The following is a 23,375-nucleotide window of genomic DNA, read 5'->3' as shown; positions in this document are numbered from 1 at the left end:
AAAGTTATCTCCAGGATAATATACCATAACCAAGTAGGGATTTATACCAGGAATGCAGGGCTGGTTCAATATTAGAAAAACTATTAGAATAATTGACTATATCAATAACCAAACTAACAAATCATATAATTATCTCAATAGATGCAGAAAAAGCATTTGACAAAATCCAATCCCCATTCTTATTTTAAATAAGAGAATATAGGAGAATATAGGATATTCTCCTAGAATATAGGAATAAAAGGAGTTTTCTTTAAAATGATCAATAGCATCTATTTAAAGCCATCAGCAAGCACCAGATGAAATGTGGATAAACTAGAACCATACCCAATAAGAACAGGGATGAAACAAGGTTGCCCAGTATCAATATTACTAAACAGTTAGCTTTGGCAATAAGAGGAGAAAAAGAGATTTTTAAAAATGGAGTAGGTAAGGATGAAACTAAATTATCATTCTTTGCATATGATGTGATGGTACTGAGAGAATCCTAATATAACTAGTAGTAATTCACAACTTTAGCAAAGTTACAAGATACAAAATAAATCCAAATAAATCATCAGCATTTATATATGTTTTTATATAAAGTCCAGCAGTAAGAGATACAAAAAGACATTCCATTTAAACTAACTATAGATAATAAAATATTTGGGAATCTACCTGCCAAGTCAAACACAATTACAAAACACTTTCCACAGAAATAAAATCGGATCTAATCTTTTGGAAAAACATCAAGTGCTGACTAATATAATAAAAATGACAATACTGCCTAAATTAATCTACTTATTCAGTGTCATCAAACTCCCAATAAATTACTTCACAGAGCTAGAAAAAAATAACAAAATTCATCTAGAAGAACAAAAGGTCAAGAATTTCAAGGGAATAAATGAAACAAAATGCAAATTGAAGGTGGCCTAACTGTACTAGACCTAAAACTATATTATAAAGCAGCAGTCAACAAATCATTTAGTACTGCCTAAGAAATAGAGTAGACGATTAGTGGAATAAGTTAGGTTCATAGGACAAAATAGTCAATGACTATAGTAATTTAGTGTATGACAAACTCAAAGACCCCAGATTTGGGGATAAGAAATCACTATTTAACAAAAACTCCTGGGAAAATTGGAAATTAGTATGGTAGAAACTAGGCATTGACCCATACCTAATACCTTATACCAAGATAAGATCAAAATGGTTCATGATTTAGATATAGTGATATTATAAGCAAAATAGAAGAACAAAGGATAGTTTACCTCTCAGATCTGTGGAAAAGGAAGGAATTTGTGACCAAAGAAGAATTTTAATACATTATGAAAATGTATCAGTGTAATCAATGTAATGATTATATTAAGTTAAAATGTTTTTGTATAAACAAAACCAATGCAGACAAAATCAGAAAAGAAGCAATAAACTGGGGGAAAAAAATTTACATTCAAGACTTCTGATAAAGGCCTCATTTCCAAAATACACAGAGAATTGACTCAAATTTGTAAGAATTCAAGCCATTCAACCAGTTGATAAATGGTCAAAGGATATGAACAGGCAATTTTCAGATGGAGAAATTAAAACCATTTCTACTCATATGAAAAAATCATTATTGATCAGAGAAATGCAAATAAAGACAACTCTGAGATACCACTACACATCTCTCAGATTGGCTAAAATGACAGGAAAAGTTAATGACGGATGTTGGAGGAGATGTGAGAAAACTGAGACACTAATATGTTGTTGTTGGAGTTATGAACTGATTCAACCATTCTGGAGAGCAATTTAGAACTAGGTCCAAAGGGCTATCAAACTGTGCATATCCTTTGATCTAGCAGTATTTCTACTGGGCTTGTATCCTAAAGAGTTCATAAAGGATGATGTACAAAAATGTTTGTGGAAACCCTTTTTTCAGTGGCAAGAAACTAGACACTGTGAGGATACCCATCAGTTGGAGAATAGCTGAACAAGTTATGGTATATGAATGTTATGGAATATTATTGTTCTGTAAGAAATGATCAGCAGGATGAACTGATGCTAAGTGAAATGAGCAGAACCAGGAGATCATTGTACACGGCAACAAGATTATACAATGATCAATTCTGATGGACATGTTTCTTGTCAACAATGAGGTGATTTAGATCATTTCCAATGGTCTTGTGATGAAGAAAGTCATCTGCTCCCAGAAAGAGGATAGTGGGAATTGAATGTGGACCACAATATAGTATTTTCACTTTTTTGTTTTTGATTGTTTGCATTTTGTTTTCTCATTTTTTTTTCCTTTTTGATCTGATTTTTCTTGGATAGCATGATATTTGTGTAGAGGAATTGTACATGTTTAACATATATTGGGTCACTTGCTGACTGGGGAGAAAGGCCAGGGGAAGAGAGGGAAAAAATTAGAACACATGGTTTTGTAGGGGTTAATGTTGAAAATTATTTTGTAAAGTTAGAGAAAGAATGAGAGAGAAAAAATAAAAAGCTTTAATTTAAAAAATGAATGAGTTAAAGTACAAACAATAGAAAACAATCAATAATTCCATTAAGGAAAATGACAATGAAGAGGCAATTACCAAATCCTACGGGATGCAGCCAAAGCAGTAATTAGAAGAAAATTTTATATTTCTAAATGCTTATATTCACAAAATAAAGAGCAGACTAATGAACTGGTTATATGATTTTTTTAAAAAACTAGGAAAAGAACAAATTTTAAATTCCCAATTAAACATCAAATTAGAAATCTTAAAAATTTAAAGGTTAAGATTAAGAAAATTAAATGTAAGAAAACCATTGAATCAATAAATAAAACAAGGAATTGGTTTTATGAAAAAGTTAATAAAATAAACCATTGGTTAATATATGGTTTTAAAAGAAAAAGAAAACCAAATCACTTGTTTAAAAATCAAAGAGTGATATCAAATCAAAGCAACTATAATGAGTTATTTTGCCCAATTATGTCAAAAAAATAGCAATTTAAGTGAAATGGAAAATACTTATAAAAATACAAACTACTTAGATTAACAGAGAAAATAGAATGTCTAAATAAAAATATTTTAAGAAAAAAAATTGAACAGGCCATAAATGAGCTTTCTAGGAAAAAAAACATCAAGAACAGTTGAATTTACAAGTGAATTCTACCAAACAATTAAAGATAAACTAATTCCAATATTAAATAAATCATTTAAGATAATAGGCAAAGAAGGAGTTCTACCAATCTCCTTTTATGAAACAAATATGGTACTGATGCCTAAACTAGGAAAAGCAAAAACAAAGAAAGTAAATTACAGACCAGTTTAATGAATCTGAATGCAAAAATACTAAATAAAATACTACTAGGAGACTACAACAATCTTTTACAAAGACTATATATTGAAAAGAGCAGAACCAAGAGTATATCATGTACAATAATAGCAATATTATTATAAGAACAACTGAGTCATTTTGAATGATATATTCAAATTAACTAAACAGGATCTATGAAGGAAAATTTATCCACACATCCAGAGAAAGAACTGACAAATAAAGAATTGTGTATATAGTACAGTTTTACTTTAGTATGTGTCTAATGATAGTTTTCTCTAGGGTGGGGCAGGGAAGGAGGGAGAAAAAAAAATAAAAGCACACAGTAGAGAACAAAAGGAAATTTAGAAGGAAGCACAGAAAAGTTGGATAGCTTTAGAAAATTATGTATAGTATTTATTATGTAGTTTTTAAAAAGATAAACAGTATGAAATGAAAATTCATGGTTTTATATGGAATTCTCTTTTTTATGTTGTATTGGAAACATGAAAATGTTCTTTTGGGAGGAGATTTAAATTCAAAATGAATAAAAAAAATTTTCAAAGAAAGTTAATAGCTTATTCAACAGTCAGTCATTTTGCTGCATTAAAGGAGACATATGTGATAAAGCTGGAAAATTAGGGAAAATCACATTATAGAGGGTCTTGAATGCCAAGTAAAGAATCTTGAGCTTTAATCAAAAGGCAATAGAAATCTGATTAAGGAGGAGAGAATTCTGGAAGGAAGGTGAAGAATGAATTAAAATGACCTAAAAATAGAATTAGGAAAATTGGAGTTAAAAGAATAAATGCAATAGACAATGTGATAGATAATATTTAGGAGGGTGAGAATAAAGAGAAATGGAATCAAAAAAATTTGGTACCTCTCTGAGTTTGACAGGTGGAGAGGCAGGAAAAACCTTATGCTTTAGCCATAGGAAACTAGATAAATGATAGTACCAAAAGTCAAAACAATGAAGTTAGAAAGAGAAGCAGGCACTTTCCTGCCTTGAGTAACCAGGTGGCTCCATGAATAGAGAACAAGACTTAAATCAGAAAGACTTAAGTTCAAATTCTTCTTCACCACTACCTATGTGGTAGTGGGCAAGTGACTTAATCCTCCATGCCTCAGTTTCCTTAGCTGTAAAATAGGGATAATAAAAGTACCTGAGGGAAGCTAGGTTGTACAGTAGATAGAGTCTTGAGCGTGGAGTCTTTCTAAATCCAAATTCAAATTAGCTGTGTGAGCCTGGACAAGTTATTTCATCCTATTTGCCTCCATTCCCTTATCTATAAAATGAAGAGGAAATGGCAAACCACTCTAGTATCTCTCCCAAGAAAACCCCAAATGGGATCATGAAGAGCTGGGACATGACTAGCAAAAAATTACTGGACTGAACAACAGCACCTACCTCACAGGGTTGTTGTAAAGATCAAATGAGTTAACATATATTAAAAAGCACTTTGCAAACTTTACAGCATTGTGTAAATACTAGCTCTCATTCTTATTCTACCCCATCCCTAGAACTCTCTCTTTGTAAATCTTTTTTTTTTTTTTTGGTAACTTTTGTAAATTTTGTAAATCTAGTGAATCTGTCATTTAGGGTATCTTTAACTCAACAGATCAGTGAATAGATCAGGGACTTATTTGTGTAAAGTTGTTTGCTGAAACCATGAAACAAAACAAATTTGCCAAGAAAGATAGTTTAAAGAAGCAGGAAAATGAAGGCCAAAGAAAAACCCCTGAGGATCATCTATATTAAGGGTCATAGACGAGAAGGAGAAGGCAGTGAAGGAGAGAAAAGGAACAGCAAAAGAAATTAGGGAATAAGGATAGTGTTGAATGAAAGGTGCAATATCATAACCCCTGTACCCAGACAGGTTTGACTAGTTTTTCCTTAAAAGACATTTAGAGCATCCTTGAAATTTAGTTATCAAAAGAGACTAAAACTTCAGAATATTGCCATTATTGCTAGAAGTTTGTGGTGTTGGAATGGATATAACAATGAACCTAGAGTCAAGAAGACTTAAATTCTTTTTTTTATTTTTTATTTCTTTAAATAACTTTTTATTGACAGAACCCATGCCAGGGTAATTTTTTACAACATTATCCCTTGCACTCTCTTCTGTTCCGATTTTTCCCTTCCCTTCCTCCACTCCCTCCCCCAGATGGCAAGCAGTCCTAAATAGATTACAGTATATCCTAGATACAATATATGTGTGCAGAACCAAACCGTTCTCTTGTTGCACAGGGAGAATTAGATTCAGAAGATATAAATAACCAGGGAAGAAAAACAAAAATGCAAGCAATTTATATTCATTTCCCAGTGTCCTTTCTTTGGGTGTAACTGCTTCTGTCCATCTTTGATCAATTGAAACTGAGTTAGATTTCTTTGTCAAAGAAATCCACTTCCATCAGAATACATCCGCATACAGTATCGTTGTTGAGGTATATAATGATCTCCTGGTTCTGCTCATTTCACTCAGCATCAGTTCATGTAAGTCTCTCCAAGCCTCTCTGTATTCATCCTGCTGGTCATTTCTTACAGAACAATAATATTCCATAACGTTCATATACCACAATTTACTCAACCATTCTCCAGTTGATGGGCATCCATTCATTTTCCAGCTTCTAGCCACTACAAACAGAGCTGCCACAAACATTTTGGCACATACAGGTCCTTTTCCCTTCTTTAGTATCTCTTTGGGGTATAAGCCCAGTAGAAACACTGCTGGATCAAAGGGTATGCACAGTTTGATAACTTTTTGAGCGTAGTTCCAAATTACTCTCCAGAATGGCTGGATGTGTTCACAATTCCACCAACAATGTCTGTATTTTCCCACATCCCCTCCAACATTCCACATTATCTTTCCCTGTCATTCTAGCCAATCTGACAGGTATGTAGTGGTATCTCAGAGTTGTCTGAATTTGCATTTCTCTGATTAATAATGATTTGGAGCATATTTTCAGATGGCTATAAATAGTTTTAACTTCTTCGTCTGAGAATTGTCTGTTCATATCCTTTGACCATTTATCAATTGGAGAATGGCTTGATTTCTTATAAATTAGGGTCAATTCTCTATATATTTTGGAAATGGGGCCTTTATCAGAACCCTTGACTGTAAAAATGTTTTCCCAGTTTATTGTAGGAAGACTTAAATTCAAATCTAGTTTCAGACACTTACTAGATGTATCACTTTGGGCAAGTTAGTTAATCTTTGCCTCAGTTTCTTCAACTGTAAAATGGGAATAATAATAACTCCTATTTCAAAAGGTTATGGTGAAGATCAAATGAAATAATTATTTGCAAAAGGCACTTATAGCACAGTTCTTGAGATCTAGTAAGAACCATAAAAATTTTTATCTCTTTTCTCACTTTCTAATCACTTGAGTACAAAGCAGCCACTGAAGTTCCATTTGTTCCCTAATGCTTGGCAGACCACAATAGTAGACCAAATAGTAGATTTACTCAGCTGAATCCATCCTGGTGTCCTTTATGTATCTCCTTATAGAATATTTTCCTCTTTCTATTACTAAGGAACAGTTGAAATGACCTGTTGAATCTCATTTTCCTCCTAATATGGAAACTACCTGGAGACTGTTCTGACTCAGACCCAACCCAGAACAATTAGTATAATCACCATGACAGTCTTGGTATTCTTTTAGGAAAAACCAGCCTGACTTGCAGTTAGAATATTGATTCTATGATTCATTATTTCCTGAAAATGAGGGGAGAATATTCAGTAATATAGAATGATCAATGATGAAAAAATTACAGGTAAGTAAAGAAATACAAGAAATTTTTTAAAATTGGATTTAGAAATGAGCTGGTCACTGGTAACATTTAGAAGAATAGACTCAATAAAAAGGTGAAGGCAAAAACCAAGCTTAAGAAGGATGGTAAGAAAGTAATAACACTGCCCAGCTGAAGAAACCACAAATGGGAGCTCTGGAGGAACAAAGTGTTCTCATGTTAAGGGTAGATACTGCAAATATATGAATCAAATCTCGGGTTAAGACGGCAACATAAAAGATCTTGGAGAAGTCCAGTCTCACAAAGAAACCTAACAAATATCTGAACAGAGTCCAAGAAAAAATATAATAAAGAAATCCAAAAAAAAAAAAAAACTTATCTGCCAAATCCAGAATTATACCAAAAAATGGCCAAAGAGAGCAGCAGTAGATAAAGGGATTTCTCCAGAGAAATTTGCAAAGCCTGATAACTAATTTAAAGCCAACTAGGGCAGAAAGAAAATTGGAACCAGCACAAACACCCACAAATAGATTTTTAGTCAATCAGAGTCCTGAATGGTGGCATTACAAGCCATCAACAGCCCAAATAATTGGGTATCTGGAGCAATATCCCAATTCTAGACTTTCAAAAGAGCAGCAGAGGATAGAATCAACCCTATGCACAGGACGCAGGACCCAGCCAATCATTCCTGGGAGGCACTAGATCCTACAGAGACAAAACCAACATTGTGCCAGGATATTATGCATGAAACCAGAGATTAGTACTCAGACTTACTGGGATATTTCAGGACTTAATAGAAAATTGAAATAACAGCCTATTTATAATCATACAACCAGAAAAAAAAAGAAATGTGGCAAGTCTTAAATGCACAGTGGATCACCAGGAGATTGACAGAAATTAAGATCTGAGAAAAAGAGTAGCTTCTAGCACAAGCCACATTTTCCTGAATTGCATTGTCAAAACTGAGGACAGAATGATATAAAGACTACATACATACATATTAATCCATTCAAGAATGCTACACAGCAATGAGCACAAAGTCCCAATTTAAAAACTGAATTTGTATATATACTAAACAGAAAAAAGACATCAAACACAATGAAAAAATACTATGGGTCAAAGAAGTATAAAAGATAAATCCAGAAGACAACTAAACAACAACTAAAACAAAGAAATGGAGGAGGGGGGAAATTGGCTTGGCTTGGCTAGATTACTTGGAAGAAATAAGAGAAAAATATATAATTAGAGATGAAATGAGGTTCTGAAGAAAAAACAGGAAGAAAATAAATTACTTGTTACAGAATGTTGAAAAATTTACCAAGTAATGTGCTCCCTAAAAAAAAAAAAAATCAAATAGACACATGACTCCAGGAGAAAAAAAATAAATATGAAAACAAGGTCAAAGGACTGAAAACAACTAGATGAAAATGTAAAGCATCTATCTACTCTAAAAGAAATTGCCCTTTAAAACAGATACAGTAGAAAAATTCAATAATAATAATTGAATAAGCAAACTCAAGATGGAAGATCAAAGGCAGCAATCCAGGTTAACTCTTTCAACATTTCCCTTCAAACAATTTTGAAATAATGCCTCAAATCAAATTTTGGGATCAGCAGAGTCTATAAAAAATAGGGTGAGACAGTTTTCCAGCATCAGAAAATTTAGGAGATCAACAGGAAAACTTTGTGTACCAGAGCAGAGGTCTGTTGGAATACCTACTCTAAGAACTTGGATCTCCTCTTCCAATTGATAGTTTTTACATTCTTCTCCAAATCTCTGTTGGAAAAAGTATCCAAACATGTTGATTTCAAACCCCAATCAGTCTCCAACTCTGATACATAATTTCTAGGTTTTCCACAATGTTTACTATTTCTGTAACTATTTTAACCTCCCTCAGCTCAGTTTTTTCATCTGTAAATAAAAAGATTGGCCAGGATAGTCTTGAGATCCCTTTTAGCTCTAAGGCAATAGCAAATCTATGAATACAAATGGAATAAACAGTATATTGTGTACAATATATAAAGGGAACATACAAATGTAATTGACAAACCAATCATAGTGTATGAGAACCAGAGCAGACTTTCGGTACACTAAAGTCATTGTCTTGTCTTTACCTGTTTTCCATTTTACTAGAGAGGTTTCTATTCTAGGTAACAGGAAAGAAAGTTGATATCCAGAAACAGTTGTAATATAAAAGCAAGAAACACCAATAAGACTTACTTTTTTTAAATGCTTTTATTTCATGCTCTATTAATAAGCATTTATTTTTAGAGGATTAGTCATCCATTTTATTTAAATTTCAATTTTTGCTGACACATTAGATAAAATGATTGCTAATAATTTCCCTTATTTACTTATTTGAATCTTTATTTATCATAAGCTCTCCCCATCCTCTTTTTTTTTTGACAATTTGAGGATTCTGTTTTATATTGTTAACTGTTTATATATTTTGTTAAGGTTTTTTTTTAAGATCCTCTTTTTAAAATCAATTCAATGTTATTGGGGTTTTTTTGTTTTGTTTTTAATTTTGTTTACCTCTTCTTGAGTTTTAAAATTTATATTTTATTCTTTGGTTAGTTTTTTTTTAAAATTTATTGCTTGTATAGGTGTTTCTTGATTTGTTTTATTTATTTTTGATTGCATAACAAATTCACTGATCTTTTGTTAATCAAAGTGTTTAGCGATATCCATTTTCCCTTAAGAATTGCTTTGATTGCATCCCAAAAGTTTTTATCTATTGTCTTATTTTTTATTTGTTCCTTTTTTTCCTTATTCAAGTGACCAATATGAACCTCATAGAGAGATCTCCTAAGATAGTGCATTTTAAAAATAGTTCAGCACCTTGTCTTCAGACTTCTTATCAGGCAAAAAAAAAAGACCCACTCTGTTCATTTTCTACTCCAAGTTAAATTGGTTTACTATCCCCAGCAACTCAACAGAGTACAGCTGAGCATATATCCATCATTCCAAATTCTGGACAATTTACTAGAGACTACATTATAAGAGAGGAAAGACAAAGAATGTTATTTTCAGCTTTAAAAAGAAATAGCTCAGAACATTCACTATAATGAAAAGAAAGAAAATATAGAAAACTACATTTTGGAAAGAAAGCTGCACAAGGAGTTAGGAGAAACCAATATATCTGAGTCCTGCCTAAAACCTAATAGATATGTAATCCTGAGGGTATCACCTAATCTAAGTTTCAGTTTGTTCATCTGTAAAATGGAGATATTAATATATACACTACTCAACTCAGAGTTTTATATATTTAAATTGTATAAATATAAATTATTATCATTACAACTTTTTAAGGAATTAAAATAGTGATTTCTCTCAATTCTTTATCTGCTTTTCTTTTCTTCAAGGAGCACCATCATGAAGGAAATGTAAGTCACAGGAAGAATTCTCACTCTTCTTTTTCTGAGCATATCAGTACTGTAATATAATATGATGTTTATTTCTCAAGACTATGTAAGTGCAAACCCACCTCCTGAATAACAATTGCTGTTTTCAGCTTAATTTAGTTTGAGGTTTGCTCAAGTGTCAACATTTTAAAATCAAAGCAATTCTTTCATCATCAAGTTTTATAGGTAACCAACTCTCTTAAATATAGTAACAAAGGCTATGGTTCCAGTGGCCACAAAGCTAATAAAATTGCTTGTAGAGTTTCAATAAGTGGTCATTCCACATTTTATGTGGTGATATAGAAGAATGACAGAACATTACATATACTTTAAAGGTTTATTATCTACTTGATAAACAGTGTGGTATAACAGATAATAGGAAGGTCTTAGAGTCAGAAAGACCTGGACATGTCTCCTCCTATATGTATTGGCTATATGAACTTCAACAAGTCAATTGATCAAGAAGCACTTATGAACAGCTACTGACACCCAGTTTGAGAAGTGTGAGAGCCAATTGGAAATCCAAAAATGGAGGTCAACAAAAATACTGAGCCAGGAAAGGTAGATTTGAGAAGCACCATCATAGAAATGGTAATTAAGTCCATGGGAACTGATGAGATGACCAAGTGAAGCAGTAAAGGAGAAGAGAAACCCATGTTAGAACCCTTACAGTTATAGAGTGTTTGAAGATATTTGAATTATCAGGAAAATCAGTAGAGAAAAACAGTCTCAGGTTTAATCACTATTTTTGTCATTTGAAGTCTTGTGACCCATAAGACATGCAGAAGAAAAGGAATGTTTGATGGGAAGGAAAAGCAGAAGAAAGGGAAATTGCAGGTAGGCAACAAAGAGAGAAAAAGAACTATCTGTGGTCCCATCTGGAAAGACAAATTGTTCCTGAATAGTTGTTCAAATTTAAGTCAAATGTCCTAAAGTGGAGACTTCCTGAATTCTGCATTAAATGTGTATCTGTATGTGTGATCACATATTTTATGTGATCAAGGATACCTTAAGGCAGGTAGGCAGTACAGTGGATGGAGTGCTGGGCTGGAGTCAGAAGACTCATCTTTCTGAGTTCTGAAATTTACTAGCTGTGTAACCCTAGACCAGTCACTTAACCCTGTTTACCTCAGCTTTTTCATCTATAAAATGAGCTGGAGAAGAAAATAGCAAACTACTCCATATCTTTACCAAGAAAACCCTAAATGGGGTCACAGAGTCAGATACAACTAAAAAATGATTCAACAATAACAAGTTTAAAGAAATTAGAGAAATCTACTAGAGCATGAAAGCAGTTCATCACTGTCAGTTTATGTGAACAAATGATTTTGACCAAAAAGAAGAATTGATATTTGTTACAGAGGAAATCATTAGTGGTGAAAGATTTTTTAATTCCTCCTGTGTTAAGGACCGTGCCGAAGTGTGAAGGGGCAGGTCGATTCTCCAAAAGCCCCCACAGCTGTAAATCATAACACACTTGAAGGAAGTGCAAATCAGCCATTACTGACACAGATGTTGTTTGTGAATTGGGAATGAAATAAATTGGAGGCAAGTGGGAAGAGGAGAGAGGTCAGAGAATGCAACTGCCTCTCAGTTTCCTTGTATTATATTGTATTTCTCACATGAAAAGATCTTCTGCTAGTCAGAATTAGATCCCCAGCAGCCACTAGCAGATCCCACTCTTGGACACTAAGACATCAAAGGAGTCTAGATTTAGAGCTGGCAGGGAACTCAGAGGCCATTTGCTTCTCTCTCCACATTTAAGAGACAAGGCAGCTGAGACACAAGGAGACTCATCCAAAGTCACACAAGTAATGAATACCAAAGACAGGATTTGGACCCTCAAACTCCAGAGGCAGTTACTTTATGCCATCTCCTCTCACTTGTGAAGGATACAAATTGTTCTGTAAAATACATTCAAGTAAAATGAGGATACTTGGGAGCCACCCTGATTGTGTTTTGTTATCTCAAGGACTATGTATGGAACTGAGCTGAGCTCCCTTGGCCATTATAGAGGACATGTCTCTAGCACTGATGCACTTTGTACTAAGCAATCCTTTAGTCTCCATGATAGCAGCAGAAAGAGATGTATAAAAGAGTCTAGCCACTGGGACAGGAAAAACTGCCTACTCGGCAGACTTTAAAGGAAGAGACAAGTTCTAGTCTTCTGTCTTCTAAAAGTCTGGCTTGTAACTCTGAGAGCTCCTTCCCTTGGACTTCCTATGAAGGAGTAGGTTCTTGCTCATGCCAGTGAATATATATATATATATATGGCCTATTTGAGTTCTAAGATAAGATCTCAAAGCTTTAAGTGAGTGCTTTGCGTTTCTTTTTCTGAGCATAGATAACCAAACAGCAATTATAAGTGATTTAAAGCTACCTTATAAGTTTAAGGGTGATCAGTGCTGACTAGGAATAGGAGGAGTTTTATGAAGCTACTACAATGCACTTTAAAGTGGAAGGTGACCACCAATAGAAGGATGAGCTCAAACCATTCCTTAAATTTCCAGGAAAGTATGGACTTTGCAGGAATTGTCTGAACAACAATGAGCCAATGTGAAAATTAAATGCTTATTCATGCTTTAAATATTTGTGTTATATTTTAAAGTCTTTGCCAGTGCATACTCACAAGTTTTTTGTGTCTTAAATATGTCTTTTGTATTTAGGGAAATATTTAGATTATACTTGATTTCCTTTAGCCACCATGACTTTTTCATCTGTCCTTCAGTCTTATCTTCTTATAAGTGTTGTCTTCTCTAATTAGAATGGAAGAGCTATTTGAGAGTAGGAGTTGTCTTTTTTTTCTATTTCTATTTCCAGTATTTAACACATAGTAAGAGCTTAGTAAATATTTTCCATTCCATACACTGAATAGGTTGCTATAAGGAACACTGATAATATTTGTTGGAGGAAATCAAGATATCAGCCATACCTCTAACTGAAAAGATTTACCCTGATGCTGCAGGTTGAAATCTAGGAATCAGGGAAATGAAGAATTCAATCTCTCTTTTTATAGGCCAGGATCTCCCAAAACTAAATTTAATTCATGTGAATGAGCCCAATTGGACTCTTTAGTGAATCAAGGGGTTTTTTACACAAAGTGAAAATTTAACCAAAGGGTTTAACTCTTATCATAATCATCAGGCCATTCAGGATCTGTAGTATGCTTTCTAGAGTCCCCAAGTTGGGATGCCACTATGCTTTCTAGAGCCCCTATGCTGGGGTGCCAAAATATGAGATCCAGACTAGCTCCCTGGAGGATTTTGGGACCAGTCTGAGTCTTTGGTCTTAGTGAGGAGTGATGAAGCAGGGAACCATGAGGATGGTCAAAGATGGAGTCCATTTATTTCAAGTCCTCTCAGCCCCTAAATACCTTAGTACAATTACATCATTACAGCACACTGAGCATGTGCTAACTATAGCACCATTACATCACTACAACACACAGCAAGTGCTAACTATAAACACCCTGCCTAAACGCCTCTTTTTACTGTAAGTATCCCTTACTTCAAGTAGAACACAGGTGGTCTCCCCCACTCCGACTTCTCAGGAAAGGTGAGATGCCTCAAGGGGAGATGAGAGCCAAACCAGACATTGTCAGCAGGTTCAATCTGGGCTGAAGGGTTTTATACCTCACCAAGAGTTTCCCCCACTGTCTGTGGCTCTCTGTATCTCCCGCTTTCTTTGGTTTTAATTGAAACAGGTATATATAAATCCATCAGCATGGGAGGTATCACACAAGCAAGTAGTAGTATAACACAGGCTAGTAATGATGCAATAAACAAGATGAATCAGCATGAGAGGAATCACACAGGAAGTCGTGATGTAATAAACAATATGAATTGACATAAAAGATTTTCATGAGTCCTAGAAGGAGATATATAAATAACAATCATACATATGCCTCCTTCAGTAGCCAGGAGACAGTTCAAAGCCAATCTATTGTCCATCACTTCATGTGTCAGGGAATCCAATGATTCTTGTAGGTTTTGAAGTCCTGCATCAATCTCATTAACAAATATTTTTATGGTTATGGTAATGTTCATGAGTCAATTGCCATACACACAGTGCTAATTGCCATAATCTTTCAGTGGCACACAGTCAGAGATGGAATCATCCGATATTTCTTGGGTCTTCTCCTTCATTTCGAGAGTCTTCTCTTTTTCTGTCTCTCTCCAATGGACAAAGTGGATCCGGCTTGTTGGCACCCATCTGATTCCTTCTCCCTCTGTAGAGACACAAGCAAACCTTCTGCCCCAAGTGGTTAGTCTGTCTGGTCCCTTCCATTCACCACTCTTTGAATCTCTCCACATCCCCTGGCGATTATTTAAAGATACTGGAGCTGCTCACACTGGACACTGCCCTTCCAGTGGGTTATAAAACCTGTCTGCCAGAGCCAATGCATCTTCATCAAAAATTTAAAAATTAACAGTACATAGAATTAAGTTTATAAATTCTCTAGGGTTATCTATGGCTCCCTCTTTTGTTTTCAGAGGAACGTCTTGATGTCTCTGTTTCTCCTCTCTACTATTGCCTGTCCTTGAGGATTAAAGGATATGCCAGTGGTGTGTAAAATCTGATACTGGGCACAAAAGTGTGCAAAATGTTTAGAAGTATATGCAAGTCCATTGTCTATTTTTATTGCTTGTGGCACACCCATAACTGCAAATGCTTGTATAAGGAATTTGGTAATCACTCAGACTGTCTCTTTTGCTGCTGGTATTGCAAAAGTGAATCCTGAAAAGGTGTCTACCACAACATGAATAAAAGACAACCAAAAAATTTATAATGGATCCATTTGCCAAATTTCATTGGGTTTCAAACCAGGAGGGTTCTTCCCTGGAGGGACCATAGGAGTATGGAAAGGAAGGCAAGCCATACAGGCTTTTACTATGCTCCTTGCTTCCTCTTTTGTTATCCCAAACTACAGACGTAAAGCTCCAGCAGCCAGATTATATTTAGAATGAGACTCTTGGGCTGCCTGAAATAAAGGCGTATTGGCTAACATGGTGAGAAGACAATCTGCCTTTGAATTTCCATAAAAAATAGGACCTGGAAGTTCACTATGAGAATGGACATGCAAGATATAAATCTTACCTGGACGTTTTCTCATTTGCTCTTGAATTTCCTTAAAGAGCTGATATATATATATACATATATATATTGGAAGCTACAAATTTTATTTGGGCTGTGGCAATTCTTTGTACCACACCTACTGAATAGGCCAAATCAGATATTATATCTGCCAGATAATAAGAGCTAGGATGATTGCATACAATTCATTCTGCTGAGTAGACTGAAAGGAAGTTCTGACTACTCTTTTTTACGTTAAGTCATGAGAGTATACAGTACAAATATTAAGTTTCGATGCATCTGTAAAGATGGTGGCCCTTTAAGAGGAACCTTAGAAACCTTTTCTTCAACAATCCATTGCCAACTATGTAATACCCAGGTTATCTTTGAGGGAGACCCATGTGTAAAATTTGGAGTTGTGGCCAATAAAATTTGCCACTCTGGGATAGTTATACAGCATATATTAATTTGTGCATTGGTATAAAAGGTGTATATTTTGTCATGTCTTATCCCAGAAAATTGTATTTCTTACTTAATGGCCCTTAATAAGATTCTAGCCACAAGCACTGGATAAGAAAGAAGGCTTTGGTCTGGTTGTGCTTGGAGGGTCATCCACTCAATCACACTGTCTCCTTGATGAAGTACTGCTATAGGTGCCTCTTTTGTAGCAAAAATTGTCATTTCCAAGGCTTTTTGAGACTCTTTCAACCACATTGATAAAGTCAGTTCAACCTCTCTCAGAGTCTCTTGAGCTTCTTTCTTAAGCGGAGTGAGTCTAAAAAGCAGTGTCCCCTTAAAATGTCATATAATGGTTGTAATTATAGATAGTTAAGCCTAACACTGGATGCATCCAATGGACATCTGTCAATTTCTGAAAGTCATTTAAGGTGTTCAACTTCTCTGTTCTTAAAGAAAGTTTTTGTACTGTACTTTAGGATATACTTCATATCCTAAATATTGAAAAGGAGCATGTCTTTGAATTTTTCCCCCATTTGTATAAAACTAATTACAGGAGCCAGCATATTTCCTTTATTCCAAACTTGTAAAAGAATAATTGTATACCTATACTAATACATAGTAGATATTCCATCCCAATATGCCTTTTTGTAGATAGAATAATGGAGAGTTATCATCCAGCCAACCCCTTCTATTCTCCCAATAGAAACTGTTCCCTTGAAGACTTGGAATGGGACAACCTTTCTAACTTAATGCCTATTGTCCCTGTGGCTCCTCCAAATAACAATCAACTGGCATTTCTTGAGCAGTTATAATGAGCCAGGAATAAGAGATACTGACAGCAAAGTGAGAGAGTCATATACCTGCTGTCATATACCATAGATTCTATTAGGAGGATACAACACATTCACTGGTAAATAGAGGATATATAAAAACACATATAGATTGATTTGGGGGAACGGTATTAACCACTGGGCAAATCAAAGAAGGCATCTTAAAGAAGGCAGCAGTTGAGCTAATCTTTGAAGTATTCCAAGAAGCAGAGGTGAGGAGAGAGGCAACAATGAGGACAGTCTCGCAGAGATAGAAAGGTGGAAAAGAGAAAATTGTCGAATTTGGCTGGAGCATACCATGCATATGGCAGAATGCTCTATTATCAACCTGAAAAGGTAGGCTGGAACCATATTGTAAAAGATTTTGAATGCCAAACAAAAGATGTTATATTTTTATACTAAAGGCAATGGAGAAAATGTACAATTTCAACTTTTACAGAAGCTATTTCAGTATCCCACAGCCATCTATCCTTGGCCCAAGTCCAGTCAAATGGAGATGAGAAATAGTCAGCATAATTTAGATACTGATGAACTGGCTGGACTCCAGAAGCTCATTCTTGTTTATTCTGTCTTGCTATTTGACATGAAAAGTGAGATATAGATGTCACTAATATCTTTACTGCTTAGGACACTGAATGATATTTAAGTTAGAGCCAAATGTCATAACCACACAAAAAAAATTGGTATGATTGTCCTCTTGGCATTCCTTCAGTTTGGTTGAGAGTTGGTTATTGCATGCCTCCTCTATTCTGTCAGCTAGCTTTTAAAAGAACTTACTAATCCTCTATTTCTATACTATCACATTATTTGTTAGTGTGCTACCACATCAAGAAAGGAAAGAAAGGAGGAAGGAAGAAAAAAAAGAAGAAGGAAAGAGCGGAGGGAATGAGGAAGAAAAGAAGGAAGGAAGCAAAGAAGGAAAGAAAAAAAGAAAGGGAAGAAAAGAAAGGGGAAGGAAGAAAGGAAAGAAGAAAAATGGAAGGAAGGAAAGAAAGGACTGAAACAAGCATTTATTAAAACACTCACAAGGTCAAGAATCTGCTAAATGCTAGGAATACAATTTTTTTTAAAAAAAGATACTCCTTTCCATCAGAGTTTACATTTTAATGAAGAAAACACCACATACAAGGGAAGAAAAGTAGGAGGGAATGAGGGGAGGGAAGGGGTGTGTGTATGTGGCCTTGATTATGAAATTCAAAAGCTAGAAACAAGGTCAGGAGGATAATGAAAGCCAGCCTGGGTCATTCCACACAATGAAGGACTGAAGAACTCACAAATGAAACAAAGGCAAGTCTTACAGAAGGATATTTCAGGTTGAGAGGGATGGTCAGATGTTCCAAGATGAAGAGGCCCCTGGTGCTGAGAAGGCTGATTTGGAACTGGAAGAGACTTAGAAGTCATTTTGTCTAATCCTTTTATTTTACAGATGAGGACATTAAGGCAGAGAAAAATTAACTTGACCAATTATAATTATCACTAATAATTATTATTACTATATTGCTATGCAAATTATTATCATTACTAAAGCTCTGGTTTATGAGGTCCTTTTAATACTTGCAAAATGCTTTACCCTTATTATCTCATGTAATCCTCACAATGACTCCATGAGACATATTATCCCTCTTACATATCAAGAAACTGCAGCTGAGAATTAGGTCCTCTAATTAAACCCAACATCTTGTCCTAATAGTTTAGTGATTTTAGACCCAAATATACATATCAAGCTTTTAAGGAAAGTTTAAAAAAAAAAAAAAAGACATGTGGCCCAAAAGCTGTTTCCTTCAGTTTTTCAGTTCACAGTTGTGCTAATTCTGCAAAATGGTCCATGATACCTTACATACCTGCGTATGTGTGCACTTACAAAGCTAACAGCCCATAATAGCCTACCGATGACCATTCTCAAGGACTTTGGGTGACGTTTTTAAGCTTGTTTAACCATGAGAGTGTCCCAAGGAACTTGTTCTAACAAGTTCTAACAATGCAGGAACATGTTCTAATATCCATTCCAAGTTTCTTGTTGCATCCCCAAGAATAAGAACAATAAGAGAAATGAAATGGTGTTCTCTTACACATGGCTTTTTAATTCTATTATGAGAAATAATCTGACAGAAGGACCAAATTATCAAACCTATGTTATTAAAAAAAATCTTTTGCTCCTAATTATCTTCTTTAGATATCCAAACCTGGTAATTTTGCCAATCCAGGTTATCCTATCATAAAATAAATGTAGATGTCTGATCTTTCCAAATATCTCTTGAATCTGCTTTACTATAAAAGTGGTTATACCCTATCTATTAGGCTATGAGAGCTAGAAGGATTTTCCTGACTCCTGGCTCATTTTTCTATCTACTGTGTCTTCTTGACTTCAGCCTTGGCACTCTATCCACTGTGCCACCTACCTGCCTTTATCTTAGTGCTTAAGGCTATGTAGAAGACAGAATCATGAAGCTCCCCCTCAGTATTCATATTAGTCTCTAAGTGTAATCTGTTCTGCAAAGTCTGCTCTGATGCTGGAAAATCCTTCTAACTATGTTATAGATCTATCTCTAAATGAAAAAAAAAAAAAAAGAAAAGAAAAGATATGGCCAAGTGGGTACAATCAACCTAGAGAAGACAATGAAGAAGTTACTTCTCTCTCCTGTCATTCCTTACCATTAGCATGAGGAATTTAAATCTCAGCTATACCACCTGTTACCTATATGACTTTGATTTGTCTCTTAACATCCCTGAAATTCAATGTCTAATCTGTAAAATATGGGGCAGAGGAAGGGTAAACTGGATGGCATCCAAGGTTCTTTCAGATTCTAAAATTATGCTCCTACAGCACAATAGACAGAAATGGATCAGTAGTCAGGAAAACCTGAATTCAAATCAGATGTTAGACACTACTCATGTGATCCTAGACAAGTAAGTTTGTGCTTCAGTTTCTCCATATGTAAAATGGGGATAATAAAAGCAATGATGCTTTAGGATAGTCATGAAGAGAATATTTGTAAAATATTTTGCAAACCTTAAAACACTACATAAATGCTTGTGTAGTGGTTAGTAGCAGCAGTGGTGGTGGTAGTGGTAGAATGGTAATAGTAGCAGCAGCAGCAGTAGTAGTAGCAGTAAGAGAAAGATGGAAAGGAGGAGGAGAAGAAAGAGAAAGAGAAGTCAATCAGAACTTTTTGGAAGGCAACAACATGCATGTCTAGAAGATTTATATAGTCAATTCACAATCATTTACTGAGAATTTACTAAGTGTCAGACATTATGCTAACCATTGAAAAAACAAATAAAGGTGAATGGGTCCACGGACAATTTCTACAAGGCAAATAAAATGTAATCTTCAAAAAGAAGGCTCCAGCAACTAGAAGGAGTACCAGAAGGCATTATTTGAGCTGAATCTTGAAGAAAATAAGGGACAAAGGTAAAGGGGAGGAGGGTATTTCAGGCCTGGAGAACAGCCAATGCAAAGGCATGTTGATGGAAATGAAAAGGTCATGTGCAAGCAACAGTAGTAGAGTGATATGGTTCATAGAGTGTGTGAAGAAGAGTAAGTGTAACAAGACTGGTACTGTGGGAAAAGAGGCCAGGTAATAAAGAGCTAAAAAAGGATTTTATATTTGATCCTGGGATCAAAAGTACACTTTAGAGAAATCACTGACAGCTGTGTGGAGGATGGCTTGGAATAGGAAATCAATTAAAAGGCTATTGTAACAGTCCAGACAATAATCAAGAAGGGAAGAGGAAGTACTAGCATGGGGTGGCTGTCTAAATGGAAAGAAAAAAAGACATATATTAAAGATGCTGTGAAGGTTAAAAAAATAGTCTGACGATTCGATATGTAAAGGTGAGTAAGAGTGAGGAGTAAAGATGATACTGAGACTGAAGATCTGGGTGACTTGAATGATGGTTCTCTCAATGGTAATAGAAATATCTGAAAGAAAGATTTGGTTTGGTGGAAAAGTTGAGTTCTGCTATGATCATGCTGAGTTTGATATAACTACACTTTGAAATATCTACTAGGCAGTTAAGAGATATGGGACTAGAGGACAAGAGAAAGAAGAGAGCTAAATATACAAGATGTGAGAATCATCTGTGTAGAAATAACATAACCTGATTTGTCAAAATCAATTGTCTATATAGCTAGCTATGTAATTATAGTCTTTCTATTTCAGTTTGTGAAGATCTTTTGGATCAAATATATTTCAAGAATCAGTCAGTTAATCAATAAGCATTTATTTGTTACTTATATTCCAAAGCACTGGGAATACAAATTTGTCAGGACCCCCATATCAAGTCCATTTCTCTCCTATTCACTTGTCTCTTTTATTACTATTAGGAGATACATTGTTTTCCAGAGGTAAGATCCAGCAAGCAAACTGTGCTCTAAACTTAGTATAACAGTCCTTTGTGCTCACCTTCTGAATGAACTCTGCTATATGTATGCTAAGTCAGATTCGGTTCAAACCAGCCCCAAGTGGTCCCTGAGCTCATACAAGCATCTGCAGGAAATCACATTCTGGTCATGAAGACCTGCTATGAATAGACTTTTTTTTGTCACTAGGCAAACTTGCCACATTGTTGCAGTTACACCTTATTGCTTGGTTCTTTGTCTAGCCATAACTATATGTAGCAAAGCTTAGCCTTGCTGCCTTGGGTGTTCTCAATCCTGGAGAATAAAAAAAACTTTTTGTCTATACCCTCTGTGAGCTCTTTAATATTTTATTTTATGAAAGTCTCTGCTATTAAGCAGCTTAAATTCTATCAGAAGAAACAACATGTACAAATACCTATACATGCAAAGCAAATATAAGGTGACTTTTGTGAAGGAAAGTACTAATAGAGGAATCAGGAGACCAGAAAGGTATATTTCATGCAGAATGGAGCACTTGGCCAGAGTCTTAGAGGAAATTGGAAGCACAATCCAACTATAAGGATTGCCAATGTAAAGGCACAGATATGGGAATGGAATATTGATCGATTTGATCCTATTAAATGACTTGAAAATCTGTTCAGAATGTTGGGTAGAGATTTTAAAGTGATATAACGTTCCAGAGTCCATTTTTATAAGAATCATGGAAGGGTCCCAAGATTAAGCCTCCAATATCATTATTATGTCAGTCTTTAGATCTATAAAAGTATTTCAGTGATAGGCAAAGTAGCTGTCAAAATATATCAATTTTATCCACTGTCAATTTTTATTATACCTGTATCTTTCTTGGTCTAAGAGATGTTGATTCCTTTTTGGGAATGCTTCCCATCATTATTTTCTGTATCTCCATAGAATTTGAAGACAACTCCAGATAAGTTAAAAAAAAAAAAAAAGCATGCATTCTAGATGATGATTCTGTCTTTGATAAGTGAAGAATAATATGCTAATATCTTGATATCAAACAGTAAATAAAAACTTTGTTCTGGACATAATCATTTTGTAATAATGCCCACTATTCCAGTTTCTCACAGTTCCTACCCACTATAAACTTACCATTTAATAGGTAGGCCCCCAGAAGTGTTCACTCAATCCTTATCAACTTCCTCTCTCTTTCAACATAATGAGCTTTTTTTTTTTTTTTGCCTTTTCCTTGCCAATGATAACTAAATCTTCCATCCATATAGCTGATGATCTTCCAGTCAATTTCACTAAGACTGAGGTCATCATAAGACTGAGGAGTTGAGTTCACCTCCCCCATTTTACAAATGAGGAAACTGAGTCCCAGAATGGGTGATTTATGCATGATCATTCAGGGGGTAAAAATCAGAGACAGCATCCAAACCTAGGTCTTGTGACTCCAAAGTTAAGTTCCCTTTCCATTGCAATATATATCCCTTGGATGAAAAGTTCACCTCATCCAGGTGATTCCAAACTCACTGAGGCCTGCCAGAGTGATATTATCCACTTCGGGTCTAGATTCCTTAACAATTTTTGTTCTTTTCTTCCCAATGTGTAAATACTTTTCATTGGAAGGGAAAAGAGAAGAAAAGTATAAATGTTGGGGCAGCTAGGTGGCCCAGTGGATAGAGAACAATCTCTGAAGTCAGGAAGATCTAAATTCAAATCTGGTCTCAGATTCTTAACACTTCCTAGCTGTGTGATCCTGGGCAAGTCACTTAACCCCAATTGCTTCAGCCAAAAAAAAAAAAAAAAAAAGTATAAATGGTTCTACTTTTTCTCATATTCCTTGGAAGTTTTATTTAATTCAATTCCATAAATATGTATTAAGTGCCAAATATATACAAGGTACAGTGCCAAATCAGAGATATGGGGGATGCCTAACATTTACAAGAGTATTTTAATACATACACATTGTATATTAAATTCATGATGTATTTTATACACATTTTCCCATGTGATTCTTACAACAACCTTATAAAGTTAGGTAATATAAATGTAATATGAATTATGCAGAATGAGAGTATTTGCCATTTGTCTCCAGTTGACCCTCCAGCTTTGTGGCTGCTTCTGGCCTCCAATTCATTGCTGAAAGAACTTAAGTGTTACACTATGGCAGAATGATCTTCCCTATACAACAAAGTAAACAATTCAGATGCTACCATCTTTTCTGGATCTCACAATCATCTGCTCCAAGAAGGAAACACAAGAAAAGCAG

This window comes from Antechinus flavipes, chromosome 5, assembly GCF_016432865.1.
Source record: "Antechinus flavipes isolate AdamAnt ecotype Samford, QLD, Australia chromosome 5, AdamAnt_v2, whole genome shotgun sequence".
NCBI lineage: Eukaryota > Metazoa > Chordata > Mammalia > Dasyuromorphia > Dasyuridae > Antechinus > Antechinus flavipes.
Note: the sequence above shows the minus strand (reverse complement) of the source record.